General features: G+C 39.9%; 1 protein-coding gene across 1 annotated transcript in view; it reads left to right on the top strand.

Annotated features, from left to right (window-relative positions):
- The first annotated feature begins 9762 nt into the window (after nucleotides 1-9762).
- Nucleotides 9763-17726, top strand: part of LOC310931441 (neural cell adhesion molecule L1.1-like) — a 35826-nt gene continuing 27862 nt past the window's right edge. Inside the window, exon 1 of the mRNA XM_083894589.1 lies at nucleotides 9763-9903. The gene's annotated coding sequence lies outside the window, so the exon portion shown is untranslated. The remainder of the gene's footprint in view (nucleotides 9904-17726) is intronic.

The following is a 17726-nucleotide window of genomic DNA, read 5'->3' as shown; positions in this document are numbered from 1 at the left end:
TATGACTTCAGCTGTGACATAAACGTGAGTGGACGACACAACAACAGCTCACTAAACTGAGGACAAGGCTTAAGGATGGATTGCCCCCTGGTGGCAGGCTGCAGTACAGGTCGTAATGAACCTGAACGTCACATGATATAAAAACAAAAATTATTATTTATCATTATTTATTCTAAGTAACGTTTCTAATATTACGTCCACTGCGTCCGAGTTCACAGACGACGACGGTGTGAGTTTGTGTAAAGTGAGATATCAATGATAAAAGTGCATGAGTTACATATTGAACTTTGTGGATTAATCCTGAATCTAAAGTGACGTAGAGAACAAAACTTTGTATTTTAGTGGTGAAAGACGTGAAAGTGCAAAATTCTAAATAAAATCAAGTGAAATTTAAACATGTTTTCCTGCTCTTTTCTGTGTTCAAAATGTTTAAAAATCACGTTTTTTCTTTCATTCCTTTGAGCTCAGATACAAACACGGGGTTGTAGTGACATCTGGTGGTGAAGCTGCATATTACAGCCTGCTGAATAAAAAGATTGTTTGTGTTTGAACATTTTAAAAGACACACACTCCACTTAAAAACACCTGAACTCTGTCTTTAAGGCAGAAGAAGAAGAAGAAGAGGATGATGGTGAAAGCAGCTTCTGACTGTGAGGCGGTCCTCAGAGTTGGTGGGAGGAGCTTAACGCTTTAAAGAAGTGAGACATTTCAGTTTCCTCCGTGAAGAAAAGAAGACGTGTGAAAAATCATCATGAACGTCCGTCAAACTCTGATCTGCTGCTTCTTCCTCTGTGAGTTTTTCACACATCATTTCTGTCTTTAAGGGATTAGTGTCACACATTAAACGTCTGAAAATGGAAACAACCTGAAGTCAGGGGTCAAAGGTCAGAGGTCAGGGACCGGTCAATGGACAAACAGTCAAAGGGGGAAAAAAAAAACACTTTTCAGGTTAAAATGATATGAAGATATTTGTGATGAGAGTTTACAGAGTTTCACAATAAAAGTGTTTGTGTTTATACAATATATTGTTCACAATAAAAGTCTAAATAGGAACTAAAAGTGCTTTTTTTTTAATTCAAATGTGTGATTTGGGGCTTTAGGGCCACCGTAGGATTTTCATCAAGTTAAATTAAATCAAGCTAAAGTCTATTTGTGATCTATATTTTATAGAGTTTTTCAAGTCTTGTTGAACTTCCATTCACCAATTCACCCGTTCACACAGCACATTATGTGCAGATTTATATTTGTATTAATATTTAAAAGTTTCATCTTCTGTTCCGACAACATGACAAAAAAAACTAACTCTCCTAACCTTAAGGACAAAAATGTCCCCACTCAAACAACACACAACAAGTTTATAATTAGAATTACGATATAATTATTAAAACACAAAAAATACAAATAATGCAAAAAGTGAATATTGTTGATGAGGCTGTGTTACGTCTTTAAAGGAAATATTGTTTAATAGTGTTTTTATGTTTAAAAATGAGTGGAAACGTTGGTATTTAATGGGTTAAACTGTTGAAAATCATGATTTTTTAAAAATCTGTCTATTTTTTATTTTTTACATATACTTTGTTTAATAGCAGTTTTAAGGAGTACATTTTTGCTGACTGCAGCAGCTAACGCTAAAGCTAACAGTTTTTTTGTTGTTATTTTTTTGTGTCCAGCTCTGAAACAAAGACACTTGCTCACCGCGGACGCTCAGCTATTGGTTTTCCCTTGGACAGAAGGAGAGCACGTCACCGTTTGGTGTCCCTTCGATGAGCCCAAAAAGAGCCAGTTCGAGTGTCAGGAACCGTGCAGAATAAACGACATCCTCATCAAAACCTCAGCGGCAGAATCTCACAGCAAGTTTGTGTGTCGGGACCCGTGCGGAACTAACGACATCCTCATCAAAACCTCAGCGGCAGAATCTCACAGCGGCCGCTACAGCGTGGAGTACGAGAGCGGATCGGTGTTCTTTCACATGTCAGATGTGACCAACTCTGACACAGGATTCTACCGCTGCGGTCTGGGTTCAGAGACGCCGACTTATCAACAGTTTGAAATCATCGTCACAGACGGTGAGTGTCAACAAAACTGTCACCACCTGGTGGTGCTAGTGGCTGATTGTTAGGTGGGCTAAAAATGAAAAGCCCCGCCCCCACAGTAAAAAAGTGGACAGGAAGTTAGGAGTTGTAGGTTGGAGTTGGAGCGTTGTTGTAATGTAACACAAAATTCACGTATCTGTACTTTATCTTATCTACCAAAATAAAATCAGTAGAGTTGGTATTATGGTCTGTATTAATATAGAGCTTGATATTTTCTTGTTTGTCTTTTCCTCAGCGTTTCTCCACGATCCCTACGCCGAAACGCGTATCTACAAAAGCAGCGGCGCTAACGTCACCGTCGAGTGCGACTTTGGCGACACTGGACTTGTGAAGTACTTCTGTAAAAACTTGTGTCAGCGCAAGAGCGACGTCCTCATCTCCACGTCTGACGAAGCACGTCTGAACGGCAGATATGAACTCCGATATTCAAGTTTTGGAAGTGTGATTGTTAGCATCTCGCAAGTGACGACGTCCGACTCCGGACGATACCGATGTTCTCTGGACCGAGGGTTGCACAGAGACTTTGAGCTCATCGTCACAGAACGTACACAAATATTTCACATTTTGTAACCTGAGGGGTCACGGGGTGTACTGAAAGCCTAGCATGCTATCGCTAACTTGTCCTCTCCTACAGACCTTGTTGCAGCTCGTTTATTTTAACCTTCAGGAGTTCCTTTTAAAAAAAACTCCCTAATTTGTTCCTTGTGGCAGAAAACGCCACCTGGACAAAAACTGCTGTAAAAATATTGTGTTAAGATTTTTTTCCACTTTTAATGAGTCGATCTTATGAAGCTACTTCAGTCTGAAATATACATATCAAATATTAAGTAATATTTTTGAAATGTTAACCCTTTAAAGGCCAGTTTGTTTTCACAAATCCACCATTTTTTTCATTGAAAAATAACAAATAACTACAATAACTTCCATAAAATACATTTCAAGGCGAATTTGTTTATACTTACTATTGGGCCTTGAGATATGTCAACGATTAGCAGAAACATTTATTTTGAAACACTGTTTTGTTTTTTTGCCGTGTCAGATTTTTCAAAAAACTCCCTAATTTGTTCCTCGTGGCAGAAAACGCCACCTTCACAGAAACTGCTATAAAAACCTTGTATATTAATATTTTTTTCCACTTTAAAGTGACAATCTTATCCGGATTTTTTGGGGTGTTAATTATATTTTTCTGTCTCAGCGTCCACAGCAACACGTTCACCTGAAAGCACCACTTTCAGGCGACAGACGACAGGTAATTCATATAAGATATAAAGAATTATTTAGTTAGAAAGTGTTGAATTAAAGAGTTAAAGTGAAAACTAACTTTATTTTCCAGTGACGTCGACAGACATGACTCTGTTCATCAGTCTGACTCTGATCGTCACGCTCGTCGTCTTCTCATTCGCTGCTCTGGTCGTCTACAGGAAGAGCAGTTCAAAAAACAAGAGTGAGGAAACAGGAAAACACACCCACACACACCCAGGAATTGAACCCACAACCTTCCAGCTGGAAGACAACTCACCCTGACAAATAGTCCTAATTCTATTCTACTGCATTGTTTGTTTCTGTGAATGAACGTTACATCATTATTAATATATTTATTATATTCTGTGTATATGTGGGTTTTTATCCTGTGCCAAACTACAGACGACATCAAAAAAAACAAGAGTGATGAAACAGGGAAACACACACACACACACTAACAACACCCTCTAACTTTCACTTCCTTTAACCATCAAAAAAAATCATTTATAATATTTCCATCACCACCAGGCGCCCACGTCGCTCGTTCGCCTGCGAGCCCCACTATCTGGCCTGGCTCTAGGGTGGGGCCCCGGTAACACCAATCCGGGCGACGTACACGTCTTCTTCTTTTTGTTCGTCTTCATAAGGGGGTTTGTGAACTGCTCTTAGTCTGATCCGTCACCTAGGACCTGTTTGTCATGGGAGACCCTACCAGGGACATTAAGCCCTGGACAACATAGCTCCTAGGATCATACGGACACTCAAACCCCTCCACCACGATAAGGTGGCAGTTCAAGGAGGGGTCATAATATTTAGTTTGTCATATTATTCGTCTTTTATGCTGAATATATACTGAATACTTTGCCCTCGTTATTTGTGGCGTACCTCAAAGTTCGATTATGGGCCCACTTTTATTCTCGTTATATTTATTTATCCACTTAGTTTTCATCTTTGTCTTCAACACAAGAAAACTTCACTTTTATGATTCCTTCATTTTTATGCCGACGACACTCAAATCTCCGTATGTGTTCGTGATTGTTGTTTGCTCCCATTAATGAACAGAAAAACGTGTTTTATTGCTTGAATGAATCTTCAGCTTTGATTAAGGAGCTTTTTTCTCTGTCGACTCGCGTTGAAACGTTTTTTTGTTTTTCAGATCCTGTGGAAAAACCTGATTCTTCTGTCGCAGCAGAGGTGAGTTACAGACCTCCTCTAAACTTTAAGGTCCTTTAAACTGCAGCACATTCAGATTATCGTCACAGACTGTGAAGGAAAAATCATCGTCGTCTCTGAATCCTGGTGGCTGTTCGATAAATTGTTACAGGCTCCGCCCCCAATCCTCCAAATATGGTCACTTGTGTTAGAAACGGTTTTGTTTTTCCAGGTCGACGTCAGCTCCTTCTCCAACATGGCGTGACGCGGTTTATTCCGTCCTTCAGGAATCGGTGGATGTAAACAAACATCTGAGCGAGGAATGATTCATGTTGTCACTTTGATACAAAGTTATTTTGATTCCAATTTAAATTTAATTGATTTTGAAAATCATATAAACGTTTATTTGATTTAAACTTAATTTTTTTATATGTGTACAATCACATGATCGCATGAATTGTTGTTTGTTTGTTGAATTGAATATTTTACACTTCATTAACAAAGATATAAGAACATGAATTAAAGTTAAGTAATTATTGTTTAGCGCTATTATACGTAAAGTGTCACTTCAGGGAAAAGTTTTAAGAAAAAGAAGAAAAACGCTGTAAATGAGAATGTTTGAATTCATCTGCACTTCACTGTTGTTACCACACTGTGGCGCCACTGCTTTACTTTCTGCTGTGTGGGGAAAAAAGAGGAAGAGGTTGTGTGCAGTGTGGCGCTTTGGCCAAAAGATGGCGCCAGTGTGTGTGACATAAATGAAAACATGAGCCTTTGTAATAATAATAATTATATTGTAATTCTAATTATAAACTTGTCGTGTGTTGTTTGAGTGGGGACATTTTTGTCCTTATGGTTAGAAGTGTGAGTTTTTAAAAGCTCTATAAAATATAGATCACAAATTACTGCAGTAAAATGTGACAAATGTTTGATATATAGTTATACTTAAAGCCATAATAGTCATAGAAATATATATAATCATAACATTTTAATGATACATAAATAGTAAACAAGGAAGTAAAAGACTTTAAAAGATAAAATAACCTTAAAAAAGACGAATTAAATGGGGAAAAAACGTATAAAATAAATAATATATGAATAAAATGAAACCAAATGAAAGAAAACAAAAAGTGAATTGTGTCACTGTGTGTGTGAATTGTTGTTTTTCATTTTCAAATCATTGTTTAAATTTAGAGTATTGATCGGTGATCGTCTGTATTGATTAACATCATGTGTAGACAACACGCCGGGACACGGCGACCGTCGTTAGACGTGAAGACGGAAACACTGGAGACGTTAGAATGAGACGATGTTCACTCTTTCATCGATTCAAATGGTTTTTGCTTCATTGATCGAATCTTCTCGACAATTAGCGCCAGATTTTTCCGTTGAACAATCGTGAAGAGATTCTTGATCACAAACTTTAGTGTGAACGCAAAAATCGGATCATTAAAGACACAGTATGTAAGATTCTCTGCACGTGGTTTCAGGAGCAGTTGGTCACGACAAGAGCTTTACCGACAACACAAGAGGTCGTGCTAACGTCCTGCTAACAGAACTACGTTCTTCAGAACAAACCACAGGCTGGAGCTAACAAGCTAGCAAGCTAACATCAGTGGTAGGAAAAAAAAATTCTTGTTGAGTTAGAAGATCTTAGCTAATATGTTGCAGTAACGCTAATACTTAAGCGTCAATTAAACTTTACCTCAAAATGAGTCAGCTCTAACAGAGTGAAGACAATGTGGGAGTGTCTGCATTCTCTGTTGAATGGCCACTAGGGGGCGACCTTTGGTGCAAAGTCAAAATATAAGACATTTGAAGACAGTTCACTCTCCCACACCAAAGTCCATAGAGAAAATCAGGAGCAGCTGGTCTACTGCTGCCTCGTGTGGTCACTTTGTGTCACTTTGGTGTGAAAGGGTGAGTGGTTTACAAAGTCTGTCTCACAGTGAGATAAAGACGTGAACATGTGACGTAGATACCGTAGACTTAAACTGACGTAGATTTTATGACATAAAGTATTTTGTTAAAGTGGATAAAATCTTGTTTTTTCCTCGCGTCTCTGCCGGTGGTGGCAGCCATTTTGTTCCCCCCCCCCGGCAGTGAGCGCCTCGTGTGTCAGGACTTTATACGACCGCGCGTAGCTCGGCTGCAGGAAGTGAAACATGACAACGTTAGAACAGTGATGTGTGAGCGGCGTCTGCGTTCATTAGTTTAATGGATTAAATTATCTACGTGTAATTAAATAAAACCACCGTCAGTCATTTATCCACTGCTTCACTCATCGTTATCGCTCTGTGATGAAAGGTCGTCTTCAATTCATAACTGTCTGTGTGTGTGTGTGTGTGTGTGTGTGTGTGTGTGGGGGGGGGGTGTGTGTGTGTGTGTGTGCGTGCGTGTGTCTGCAATTCCTTGGTATTCCGTATTCCAGTCAGAGAGGCTGAGTCACACTTACAGTAAACTGACTGAAGAGAGAGAGAGAATGTGTGTGTGCGTGTGTGTGCGTGTGTGTGCGTGTGTGTGCGTGCATACATGTGCGTGCGTGTACATGTTTGATGACATGTTCCAGACAAAGTGAGACATGAGCCAAGGACACGAGAGAGACGTGAACCAATCCTCATCTGCTGTATCAATCTCTCACACACACACACACACACACACACACACACACACACACACACACACACACACACACACACACACACACACACACACACACACACACAAACACACACACACACACACACACACACACACATACTTGTATTTGCTGCATACTGAGGACCAGCATTTCCACTTTATAAATTAACACAATTACAAACATCTACTTCATGAATGACATCTAGAAAGAACTACTGGGTGCAGTACCATAACATGTCTGCAGGTGGAGCCCCAGAGCAAAACTTGTGTGAAACACCAGGGCTGGAAAACGGATTTTTGTACCAAATTGAGGAGCTCTGTTAAAAACAGAGTATAGCATGTTTACGACCAAAGGAAGTGATTTGAATGAAAACAAAGTGAGGACCGGCCAAAATGTCCTCACTCTGTAAAAATGACCTCACTTTGTTGGTTAAAAACCCCTCACTGGTCCTCAGTATGCCGCAAGTACAAGAACACACACGCACACAGTTACAGGTTAAGTGAATTAAGCTTTAAGTGTGTGTGTGTGTGTGTGTGTGTGTGTGTGTGTGTGTGTGTGTGTGTGTGTGTGTGTGTGTGTGTGTGTGGGTCAGAAGGTAACGGAGGAGGAGAACCTGCAGGAGGAGGAGGAGATAATGGATCTCCTCTCTGTCTCTGAGGAAACTTAATTTGCTGAAGCTGAAGGAGACGAGGAGATGAAGATGATACAGGAAATGACCTGGGTCTGAAGGACACAGTGGACGACCAGATTAGCGTGTGTGATCATTTAAAGCCGCAGTACGTCGATTCTCACAAACAACTTCAATGATTATCACAACAGACCGGACGTAGGATTACAAGATGGCTGCCGCTCATGTCCATTGTAACAAACAAACAACGCCTGTTTGTCGTTGACATGATCGCGTTACATTCAAGTCAAAGCAGTGGTGTCGCCCCCTGGTGGTCATAAAAGAAACTCTCCAGACAAAAAGTGTCAATCAAGAGAGAGAGAGCTCATTATTATTATTAGTATTATTATTATTATTATTATTATTATTATTATTAACAGTTTAAACGGAGAAAATAGAATATGGAGTTGTTTTATCATCACACACACAAAGCATATACTGCATCCAGCCAGTAGGGGGCGATCCAGATGTTTTTGTTTCAGACAAAGAATTTCCTGTCCAGCTGTTCTCCATCACTCTCTCACACACACACACACACACACACACACACACACACACACACACACACACACACGCTCTTTGTCGTATAAATGCCAGAGAACAGAATTTACATTTTACTGGAAATGATGAAGATGTGTGTGTGTGTGTGTGTGTGTGTGTGTGTGTGTGTGTGTGTGTGTGTGTGTGTGTGTGTGTGTGTGTGTGTGTGTGTGTGTGTGTGTGTGTGTGTGTGTGTGTGTGTGTGTGTGTGCGTGCGTGTGTGTGCGGAGCAGTGAGGAAATCCTTGTTTCCTCGACAGTCTGTTATATAACTGTAATACTATTTATTCATTTATTTATTTATTAATACTGTTTATCTGAATCTAATCCTGACCTTTATGATCTAACGCCAATAAAACTTGTTTTTAATGACTTTATTGTTTTTATAACCTTTGTTATCATAGCTTTATTTGTCTGTCGTGTGAGACTACAGTCAGATCATTTAAGAAAAAAGGTATAATTATGAGATTAAAGTCAGATTTCTCAGGGAAAAAAGATGAATTCCAAGATTAAAGTTGGATTTCTGAATGATAATGGCAGAATTCTGAGATTAAAGTCAGGATTATGAGATTCAAATCAGATTTCTGATGGAAATTGGCAGAATTCTGAGATTAAAGACGAATTTCTGAGGTAAAATGGCAGAATTATGAGATTAAAGTTGGATTACTGATGGACAACGTCTGAATTATGAGAATATAGTCAGATTTTTGAAGAAAAAAAACAGGATTATGATATAAAAGACAGGATTATGAGATTGAAGTCAGATTTCTGATGGAAAATGGCAGAATTCTGAGATTAAAGTCAGATGTTTGAAGAAAAAAGGCAGAATTCTGAGATTAAAGACGAATTTCTGAGGTCAAATGGCAGAATTAAGAGATTAAAGTTTGATTACTGATGGACAACGTCAGAATTATGAGAATACAGTCAGATTTTGGAAGAAAAAACACAGGATTATGAGATTAAAGTCATATTTCTGATGGAAAATGGCAGAATAATGAGATTAGTCAGATTTTTTAAGAAAAAATTGCAGAATTCTGGGATTAAAGTCAGGATTTGGAGGAAACACACATGTGGCCCTAATCCTCTTCCATAGTTTCCTTTGAAAAAGACGTTTATCACTTTTTTTTAAACAGATAATAAATAAACGACTGAAGACGTTTTTTATCAGACAAACAAACCTCAGAGAAAGAAAAACAAAACCTGGAGGTAAAAATAGAGGAGGGGGTAAAAGAGAAGGGAGGGACGAGAGACACCAGGGGAATACAGAGAGAGAGAGAGAGAGAGAGGCTGATGTCATCTCTGTGAAGCAGCCAATCAGAGAGCAGCAGGGATGCTAAGGTGGGAGGGAGGAGAGGCCGAGCTCAGAAGGGTGTGTTTTATGAGCCACTGCAGCATCAGTGCACAAGGAAAAGACAAGAGAGAGAGAGAGACAGAGACGACTCTGAGGAGAGAGAGAAGAAAGAGAAGAAAGAGAAGAAAGAGAGGAGAAGAAGAAGAGGAAGAGGAAGAGGAAGAGGAGGAGACAGACAAAGAGAGAGAGAGAGAGAGAGAGGAGACACACCTGCAGAGGTAAGAGGAAAACAAAAGCATCTCACTCAGCATGCTGCCACTGTGTGTGTGTGTGTGTGTGTGTGTGTGTGTGTGTGTGTGTGTGTGTGTGTGTGTGTGTGTGTGTGTGTGTGTGTGTGTGTGTGTGTGTGTGTATCAGAGATGTCATGATGTGTCTTACATAATACGATGGCAGGTCTGAACAGATGGGTGTTCACTGAGATTTAGGTGTGTGTGTGCGCGTGCATGCGTGTGTGTGTGTGACTTGATTCAGCTTTTTTTCGCCTGCTGTGTTCTCATCATCATCATCATCATCATCTTCATCATCGTCTTCATCACCATCACCATCAGCAGCAGGTTTGATGAATATTGAATGAAATGATGCTCTAAACGACATCGTCGTGGTGAATTATTCAAGTCTGGACGTGAAACTAACTTCCTTCTCCTCACACACACACACACACACACACACACACTGACATGTAGTGACACAGATGCAGGGTTGCCAGGTCAGCGTGATGAAACCAGCCCATAACCGCTCACTCTCCCACACCAAACCCCATAGAGAAAATCAGTGATTTTAACATCACAGAGCAGAGGAGTTCACAGGAGTTGTTGATCCACTGCTGCCTCCATCACTAACTTCAAATGTCTTATTTTGTCAAATTCAGCATTTAAAAACCTTTGTTCAGATTGACCTCAGTGACACAAAGTGACCACACGAGGCAGCAGTAGACCAGCAGCTCCTGTGTCCCCTGTGAGCTAAAATCACTGATTTTCTCTATGGACTTTGGTGTGGGAGAGTGAGCGGTTATGGGTTGGTTTCATCACACTGACCTGGCAACCCTGCATCTGTGTCCCTACATGTCTGTGTGTGTGTGTGTGTGTGTGTGTGTGTGTGTGTCTCACAGTGAAGATAAAGACATGGACGTGTTCTTAAAGACATCGTAGATTTGAACTGACATAGATTTTATAAAACAAGTCTTTTGTTTTGTGGTTATGTGAATGAACATGAAAGTGTAGTCGCTGAAATAAGATATTTAATGAACTATGATATTTTGTGTTTACATTTCAGTTTAAATGTGCTCGTATATATATTGTGTTTTTTGCACATTTACCTCGTCATCTTGATGCTTCACGGTGAAACTATTTGAACTGGAGCTTCTTTCACGCACTTTGGAATCTCTCGGTTTCTTGGTTCTTGTCATGGTTCAAGTCAACCTGCAGACAAAAATAAATGAATGAATGAATGAATGAATGAATGAATGAATGAATGAATAAATAATAAAAAAAATTAAACTCACAGTAATACAAAAATCAACCCAATTCTGTGGAGAAAAACGTCAAACCTGGCAACCCTGAGTGGAATGTGCCAGTGCTGTAGCTCCAACAATCTTAGAGTTATTGATTCATGTGCAGGTTATTAACTTGAGTTTGAAAGTTTTTATTTGGTCTGTGCATTAAGAGGACAGTGGTCGATGAAACACAATGAAATATATTATGTCCTGACACTCTCACGAGCCATAAAATGTATAAATACTTCAAATAAATAATACAATTCATCATAAAATCTGTAGTAAAAAAACAATTAAATAAAATATGACAGTGGTTTGTTATAAAAACATCATCAGTGGCTGATATCTGATTGTGATCATCGTCAACCTCGGGCTGAATTGACGATCAAAATAATGGACGATTCATTTAATAATCACTTATCATGGATTAACAAATAATCTGTAGTTTCACAAAGAAAAGCAATGAGACTTTTGCTTTGAAGAGGCTGGAAGTACAGTCATCAATAATAAAACGATAATAATAAGTGACTGATGGATGAACTGACCACAGACTGTAGCTCTGAGTGCTTCACTTCAGTGCAGAACACTCACTTTACTGTAGACCATTCACTTTACTGTAGACCGTTCTCTTTACTGTAAAACACTCACTTTACTGTAGACCATTCACTTTACTGCAGAACACTCTTTACTGTAGACCATTCACTTTACTGTAGACCATTCACTTTACTGTAGCCCATTCACTTTACTGCAGAACACTCACTTTACTGCAGACCATTCACTTTACTGTAGACCGTTCACTTTACTGCAGAACACTCACTTTACTGTAGACCGTTCACTTTACTGTAGACCATTCACTTTACTGCAGAACACTCACTTTACTGTAGACCGTTCACTTTACTGCAGAACACTCACTTTACTGTAGACCATTCACTTAACTGCAGAACACTCACTTTACTGCAGACCATTCACTTTACTGTAGACCATTCACTTTACTGCAGAACACTCACTTTACTGCAGACCATTCACTTTACTGTAGACCGTTCACTTTACTGTAAAACACTAACTTTACTGTAGACCATTCACTCTACTGTAGACCATTCACTTTATTGTAGTCCATTCACTTTACTGTAAAACACTCACTTTACTGTAGACCATTCACTTTCATTCACTTCACTGTAGACTACTCACTTTACTGTAGACCATTCACTTTTCTGTAAAACACTCACTTTACTGTAAATCACTCACTTCACTGTAAAATACTCACTTTCCTGTAGACCACTCACTTTACTGTAGACCATTCACTTTATTGTAAAACACTCACTTTACTGTAGACCATTCACTTTACTGCAGAACACTCATTTCACTTCAGAACACTCACTCTACTGTAGAACTGTAGACCATTCACTTTACTGTAGACCATACCATTCACTTCACTGCAGAACACTCACTTTACTGCAGCTAAGCTAAGCTAAAATGAGCTAAGATAAGATAAGATAAAGCAGCTGTGTTTGCTGCTGTTTTCACACTTTTCTGCAGGTTTGTGTTTGTCTCAGATTCTTCTATTCACTCATGGCAACACACACACAAACACACACACACACACACACACACACACACGCACACACACACACACACACTGTGTTTCCTCACCGTGGTTACATGGTCGTCAGTTGTGCCACGACTCATTTTCAGATTCTGAGGATCTGAGAGGAGGAGAAGGAGATATTATATTAATCTGAAACACCATTTACAGCATTTAAACTTTCTTGTTTTACACATTGTAAAGATAAACTTGATAAACATGAGCTTAAACTTACATTGAATGTTTAATTCATTCATGGAAAACGAACAAAATGTCACAACGTGCAGTGAAAACGTATAAATATTACTAATCATATGCCTGCTAACAGTGTTATGGTACCATGCTAGCATGCTTAACTTAGACTTGACATCAAAAACACATTTAAACTTTCACATTTTAAAGACGAACGTGATAAATGTGAACTTAAACTTACATTTAATGTTTAAATGTAAGAGTAAAACAATAAAAAATGTGCCTGAAAACGACTCATTAGAGAAACGGCACCTGCTAACGTTGTTATGGTGCGATGCTAGCATGCTAAATAGTGCTGTCAGTTAAACGCGTTAACGTAGAACCATTTTAACGGCGTCTATTTGTTTTTATCGCGCGATTAACGCTCTTTTTAGCCGAGCAAACTTTGTAGTTTTTTTGCAGCAACTAGTAACGTTAGAACAACTACAACACCACACCGGATCTAGCTAGGCCGGAAACACAACAACAGACACGCCGGCCAAAGAGCAGTCGGCTCGCTGCTAGCTCCTTCAGCTCCGGTTAACTCGTTACGGCAACAACACATTAAATCACGGGACTTCGTCTGCGTTAAAGAACGACTCTTTATTATTGTGCGGCTCTATCACAATGAGAGGAAGAACTGAAAACATGCAGAGTAACGGAGATATTCACCTGCGGCTCGCTAATGTAAACACACGGAACACATTACTTCCTGCTTCACCTACGTACCTCTGACGTCACACGCGAACGTCTCGTACCACACACACACACACACACACACACACACACGTTTACCCTGTTACAGATTAGTTTGTTTGACAGCGTGGTTCAGTCTGTAGAATAAGATGTGTAAAAATAATTGATCTAAAATTAGATTTTGGCTTAAACAAATATTATATTATATTTATATTTATATTTATATTAAATTTAGATACATTTCGATTAATTGTTCAGTTTATGCCAAAATATGCAAATAACATTTACACAAAGCAAGCCAATCCACTTTTCTAGGTTGATAAGAGTATTAAAATGAGGAAAAATAATGGTACAAAAAGAAATCGAGGGACATTTAGAATAGATAGAAATGCTAATGCTAAACTTAGCCTTCAGCTGGAAACACTGGCGTTTACAACATTTAAACTTTCTGTTTCCTACAGTTTTGATCTCTTTGTTTTGTGGAGCAAAGAAACCAGAACATATTCACATTTAAGAAGCTAAAAAATCACACAAACTGCTTTGAATTATTATTATTCAAATAAAAAACCTGATTAGACGAGCGTCTAGCGAGTTGTAGGAGATTATTGTATGATTACAGTGGATTTATCTATATTTATCTCTATTATATTATTAATTATTATTATTATATATTATATTATACTATATTATATTATATTATATTATATATTATACGTGTAGCTGTCAGCACTCAGGTGTCTCTCACGGTCACAGCAGTGAAGAGGAGAATGAAAGGTCAGAGGTCAGAGGTCACGACCAAGTCTGGACTCAAATAATCTGATTAAACTCTCACTCACTTCCTCTGTGTGTGTGTGTGGGTGTCAGCTGTTTCCTCTTTGTGTGTGTGTGTGTGTGTGGACACTTTCTTTCTCCTCCATCTTCATCCCTCTCTCCCTCCCACGCTCTCTCCTCCTCCTCCTCCCTCCATCTTCCCTTTTCTCTCTCTTTTTTTTTTGTTTTTCCACTTCTCCTCAAACAGAGCGAGGTCTTTGTGTGAAGACACGAGAGGAATGTTCTTCACTCTGTTTTCATCCTCTTCTTCTTCCTCTGTGTGTGTGTGTGTGTGTGTGTGTGTGTGTCCATTAACTGGGATTAGCGACTGTGTCGGTGGTGTTTTTACAGTTCCTCTGTGATCTGAGCTTTAATCTCCTCAGAAACAACTAATGTAAAGATGAATGTCTTTGACACACACACACACACACCCACACACATACACACACTGAAGTGTGTGACTTGTGTGTGTTTTCTGGCTCGTGTGGTTGAACTTTGACAAGTGTCAGATTCATTCTTTCACCACAAACACAGAAGAGACTTTATCAGGCAAATATTTGACCAACAATATCATCATCTTCATCATCATCATCTTCATCTTCATCTTCATCATCATCATCATCATCATCATCATCATCATCATCATCATCATCATCGTCGTTACAGGATTACAGGATTTTTACCCTCATTTAACACCTTTACGTTCTAACTCCACTCCACAGTTTAGAGTTTTCCATGACTCCATAGCTCCTCCTCAAAGTGGGCGGAGTCATCACATGTGAAACTGCCTTGACATGGGGGTTTCGTACGCGACGCAAACGTAAATAAAGTGTAAAGTGGAGCAGTTGTTTTGGCTGTAACTGAATCATTAGAATCACTTTGATGATAAAGATTAGCACCGAACGTTGGGTCGTGATCGGGCTAAATTCACCGCGCAGTTCAGACTAAATTTCCTTTGCTAAACGTTGGAGGTTAACGTTAACGTTTAAAAGTCTTTTTAACTTTAATCTACAGTTCAGCATTGTTGGCTTTGAGTCTCGTGTCGGACGACACTCTACTGACTGTAGTGGGCGGAGCTAGTCGGGACAGTCGTTGCTTCAATGTGTCAATGCTAACGCACGTTAACGCAGGCTGCGTTTCCGTGACGACTGACGGGAAAAAGACACGCGCGACGTCAAGTTTACGTGCCGCGACACCGGAGTCCAGGCACCGTTTACTAGTTAGCTCCTTTTAGCGCCGTTAGCGCGCCTACAGTGGAACTGGAGCGCTGTGTTTATTAAAGGAAAAGAGCAGCGCTAACAAATAACCGGCGTACCTGTGTTACTGCGTATGTGTGCGTCTGTTTTTAAAGTTTAGCGTTAACTTTAGAGACTCGTTTTAACAATCGGGAGTCACGTAAACACGACGTCGTCGTGGAAAGGCGTCGTGCGCTAACGTGCGTTAAACATAAAAACGCAGCTAACGTGCCCAGCACTAGAAATAAAAGAACTAAATCTAAATGGACGTTTAGTTCAAGAAACAAAAGAACACGCTGATGTGAGTGAACGGCTGAATGTCAAGACTAGAAACGTCTAATTTAAATATCATTTTAGGAAATGGTCAGTATTTATATTTATATTACACATTTCTCGTCTGGACATTCACCCGTTCACTATAACGACTATTTAATCCAGTCATTTAATCTCATATAGGATTTAAATTATTCGGTAAAATCGAAGGAGCAAAAACATGTATTTTTTTAATTTTTGAACCAGTTTTTGTTGCTGCAGTCGTTCATCGTGTGTGTGTGTGTGTGTGTGTGTGTGTGTGTGTGTGTGTGTGTGTGTGTGTGTGTGTGTGTGTGTGTGTGTGTGTGTGTTGTCATCAGTCGACCATCTGTCCCAGTTTTTTAACAAGATGCCCATAAAAACTACATTTTGCCAATTTTTTTTGGGACTTGTATGTGTGCGGGTGTGTGTGTGTGTGCGCGTGTGCATGTGTGTGTGTGTGAGGTGACTCGAGGAGATGCAGGGAGTGGCACCGGAGAGAAAGCGAGGGAGAGAGGAGGTGTGGAGGAGGAGGAGGAGGAGAGACAGAGTGGGGGATGGGAGAGGAAATACTGTGGCGTGTGTGTGTGTGTGTGTGGTGGAGTCAGGGGGGTTACCATGGCGACGGGGGAAAGACAGAAGGGGATGGGACAGACAGAGAGAGAGAGAGAGAGAGAGAGAGAGCTTCATATATATGTATTTATACACACACACACACACACAATGCAAATTGACATTTTCACACAGATTGGATCATGTGATAAACATCACATCTACTTCCTGTTTTCTTGGGGGGGGGGGGGGCTGGAGGAGTCAAAGCTTCACAGACAACACACACACACAAAACATGACTCTGCAAAAAAGGCAGGGTGTGTGTGTGTGTGGGGGGGGGGGGGGTCACATGGCGGTGTAGTGGCCATTACTGCTAAAAGTACCCGGGTTCAAGATAGTGCTGGTAGTTTTATCATTGTTAATTTGGTTACTAATTTGCATATTTCCTTTAATAGGAACTTGTAACTGAAGGTTTGTTGTTGTTGTTTGAGGCTGAAAAAAAAACATCTCCATCATCATTATTATTATGACACTTTTACATGACACTGTTTCTGTAGCACACACACACACACACTCGTTAGTGCGTGTGTGTGTGTGTGTGCGCGTGTGTGTGTGGCCTCTCACAGCTGGTGTCTCTGCTCAGTGTAATCGAGTCCTGAGGCTTCACTGCTGTTTATCCACGAACATACCGTCACTAATGATTCATTCATTCATCCAATCACACGTGTGTGTGTGCGTCCGTGTGCGTGTGTGTGTGTGTGTGCGTGCGTGGAGGAGGGTACACACAGGGTGATGCAGAGGTGGACAAACAATGTCACGCCAATCAGGTCTGATTTGAATGTGAAAGGCGTTGGTTTGTGCTCTGGGACCAGAGGGTGAACCACACACACACACACACACACACACACACACACACACACACACACACACACACACGTCTGATATGCAAACACAGAAACACAAAGGAATCATTCACACACACACACACACACACACTAACATACATATCTATACAGATGAACAGTTTTCTCTGTCATCAGTTTTTCACTGACGACGTCACAAATCATAAACAAACATTCAAGGTCTCCCATTCACTTAGAATGGGCAAAACTGTAAAAACATCATATCTCCGTCAAAACTCATCAGATTTGA

The sequence above is a fragment of the Microchirus variegatus genome (genome assembly GCF_963457635.1).
Source record: "Microchirus variegatus genome assembly, chromosome: 9".
Lineage (NCBI taxonomy): Eukaryota > Metazoa > Chordata > Actinopteri > Pleuronectiformes > Soleidae > Microchirus > Microchirus variegatus.
This window is presented reverse-complemented; position numbering and strand designations above follow the sequence as displayed.